Raw genomic sequence first — 3,713 nt, 5'->3', positions numbered from 1 at the left:
ACCATGGATTATATCGTCACTGTCGGGGCAGAAACCTTGTATCTCCGAAGTTTCAAATGTGTATGTTTTTTTTGTAAAGTAAGGCCCTGCTTCATCATACAAAAGTGTCGCACAAAAGTAGTGAAAATAGCAGATCTACAAGCATACAGATCGTCTATTTTCACTATTTTAAATCATTAAAAAAATTATAGATGCGAAACAAACAGTTTTGGACATACAAGGTTTCCACCTGACAACGACGATATATAAGGCATCTGGAACCCAAGCCCCCCTCCATCGTCCTCTGTTGCAACCCCCCCCCCCCCCCCCCCCCTTTCTCTCTCTCTCTTCCCCGCCCTCCGCTAGAGACCTTTTCTTCTCCAGAGTTTTTCTTCTTCATTTAGCTTCTCCGAAATTGCTCCAGTCCCATGCATACACAACTCCAGATTTCCATCACCCTCTCCCTCCCTCCCTCCTTGCCATTCCTTCACCCCTCCCTTCCTCCAGCCATAACACACACGTTCTGTAAATCATCTGGAGTTTCCCCGGCCTTTCAACTGGCTGAGACCTGAGGGTAGGGCTGAGCATTGTGTGTGCGTGCGTGTGTGTGTGTGTGTGTGAGAGAGAGAGAGTGAGAGTGTGTGCGTGCGTGTGTGCGTGCGTGCATGATTGATCTGCCCAGTTTTTTGGTTATCTGCTGCCTGGGTACAAATCAAATGCCCGCCTTTTGTTGCATGTTCTGGTATCCTCAATCACACTTGGCCACTTCTCAGTGGGACAACTGTGTGTGTGTGTGTGTGTGTGTGTGTGTGTGTGTGTGTGTGTGTGTGCGTGCGCGTGTGTGTGCACACGCGTGCGTGCATGCGTGTTTGTGTACATTTATCTATACAGCCCTCTTGAAAGGACCTTATATCCTTTCAATCTTATCCAGTTACACATGAAATAGTACAGAAAAATCTACTACAGTGTTACTTTTACTCTCAGAGTCCAAATACACTCCGAATTTTACAGTGTAGTGGATTAAGGGCTTGTAGAATTACACACATTCTTCAGTGAACACGTTCTTATACCAGAGTCAGTTAATCTCTTTTACTTCGGCGCATTAGTTTGAGAGTTTGGCCTTGACCTCCTGTTGGCCTATTGTGAATGTTACTCAGTCAAATGCTGTACACAGCAAAATCCTCCGTGTTAATTAACTCTGAGAGTGTACAAATGTTACTGAGTATCTAGAGCAGTGGTTATCAAACTTGGGGTCGGGAACCCAAGTGTGGTCCCCAAATTATTTTGTGGGGTCCCCAGATGATTAGCTTATTGTATTTTTGTCCTCACTCAATGGTAAACAAACCAACACAGTATAAGTGTATATATATCTGCACATTGATAAAGTGACAATTTAAGGACTTTGAAGTCTGTTTAATACCAAACTGGCCAAACTGTCAAATATTAAGTAAGCAAGAATAGCCGACCTACGTCGTAATACCTACGTTGTGAGATGTAATACCTACAATTCCAAGTGCTTGTCAGGGTGGGGGTCCCCAGTTCAAATATGTTTATTTTGGGGGTCACAGCCTAAAAAGGTTTGAGAACCCCTGATCTACAGGTATAAAGTTGGGAGATTCCAAACTCTTACTGCACACAAGTGACGCACTTTGTAATAGCATAAATTCTAAACACCATTTTCTGTCTGGGTTTGACAGCCATCTATGTACCTATGAACTGGAGTGTATTAATGTTATACTGTGTTTGTTTACATCCTGCTAAAGATGCCTCTGTGGCACAGAGCGGTTCAATTACCTCGTGAAGATTGTTAAACCGGGAGAGGGCTGTGAAATGCAACTCATTGCCACAAGTCCCCAATTAGAGGTTCTGCCCACACAGCCATAAAACAGTTAGTGGAATCATTCTGGGGCTGTTAGATTTAACACTATTAAGAGTTCATTAGTTGCCTTGCTGCAGGAGGGGTCATTAACATATCCCCAGTAAAATGGAGGTCTTTTCAGTCATATTAATTATGCAAATGTTGGGCTGCTGCCTATGATGACTTATTTTAAGCTACCAGGAGAGCTTTTTAAAGAACTGGGAATTAATACACAATGCAGTCTAACTCGGAGAGTGTGAAAGTGCATGGGTCCATTTGGGAATTTTTGGAATACTCAGAGTTAAATGTACAGTGGCCTTTGCTATGTAATCAAGCTCGTAAATGGAATAAAATGTTCTAGTGCTATATGCCAGTTTTATATGGTCACCTGTTTAAAATAGAGGCCAGTGGTGGAGGCATAGTAGGCTATTATACTTTCATTATTGCCTAAATTGATTTCCCTCCAAAAAGGTTATGAGCAGTGTCTCATGAAGCCTCCCAGCTCTTATTAGGCCATTTTACGATGAAATCACACACAATTTGGGCATGGAGTTGGCTATTGTGGAGTGTATTACCTCATCTGAAGTAACTGCATTTGTTTATTGGCAAAGAAGAACAGTCAGCGTTGGTGTGTGATGGACGGTTCGCATCCTGCATGCCAGAGTGAGAGAGTGAAGAGCTTTGGGGTTGAAGGTTTAGGTTCCGTTTGCAGAGAGCCCTCGAGCTGTTCTACAAACAAGGGTTGGAGGTTCAGACATCAAAGCTGGGGTGGGTGTGAGGTTAGTGGGGGGGGGGGGGGGGTATTGACAGGGCTGGAGGACAGGGGAGAACTCTCTCTGTCCCAGTCCAAGCCTGAAAGGGAAAGCTGCCTGTAGTTGTTTCTGTAACCCTGAAAACCCTATTGTTTCTGATAACCTCGGTCATAAGCCCCGACCTCCCTTAAAATAGTATGTCTGGAAATCTAGGCAATGTAGCCGACAACTGGGACTAGCCCTACCACCTAACCACTCAGTCAGAGAACCTTTGGCCTCTTGCTCTCAATAACAACTCAGATTAGGAGAAACCGTATTACTAACAGGGGTTGGTTTTGGGAGTTGTTTTTTTGTTTTTTTTGTTTTTTTCCTCTTATCTATCTTTTCTTACGTCTCTGTAACTTTGTAAATAACTGTATACTGCTGTGCTTCTACTGGACAACTGAATTTCCCCCTTGGGATAATAAAGGTATCTATCTATCTAAAAAGTATGCAGAATTATGGGACAAAAAACTATTTACAAGACAAATGACAAGCTCATAATCTTCTAAATCAAGAGTCCAAAAGAGTGACAGAATGTGGCCTGATGTAATGTGTCAACACTCAGTGTGAAGAGTTAATTTCATTAAGCGTCCTGTGAAGCTTCATCAATGAGCCAAGTGTCACATACGTACAAACAGACAAAGTCCGATGTAGGAGCACTTGGCACCGCTCAAAACTGGAGTTGCAACTGTAACTGTGGGTTCCCCACAGCATATGGATGCTGGAGTTTGTTCAAGTGGTTAAGATTCTTGAGTTGGCAAGTAAAGACTTTTTGAGTTAAAGGAAACTTAACACCACAAAGTAACCTACATTATAAGGGAGATTTTAGTGCTTAAAGCTTGTAGGGCCATCATCCCTACAGCATTCTGAAGTGCATGACAAGCACTTTCCTTTGTTCTTCTGTCATCAAAGGCTTTTTAAGTCAGACAGGGAAAGGCAGTGATCCTCTTTAACTATTTTTCTTTTCCCCTCCCAATGTTTTTTTATACTCATCTGCTTTCTTTTCTCATCGCCTCTTGTTTTCATTTCCCCCAAAAGCAGAGAGAAACAACTCATCTTGTCAGAACTGCTGTAAGTTCCAC

This window comes from Nannobrachium achirus (genome assembly GCF_963921795.1).
Source record: "Nannobrachium achirus genome assembly, chromosome: 20".
Taxonomy (NCBI): Eukaryota; Metazoa; Chordata; class Actinopteri; order Myctophiformes; family Myctophidae; genus Nannobrachium; species Nannobrachium achirus.
Note: the sequence above shows the minus strand (reverse complement) of the source record.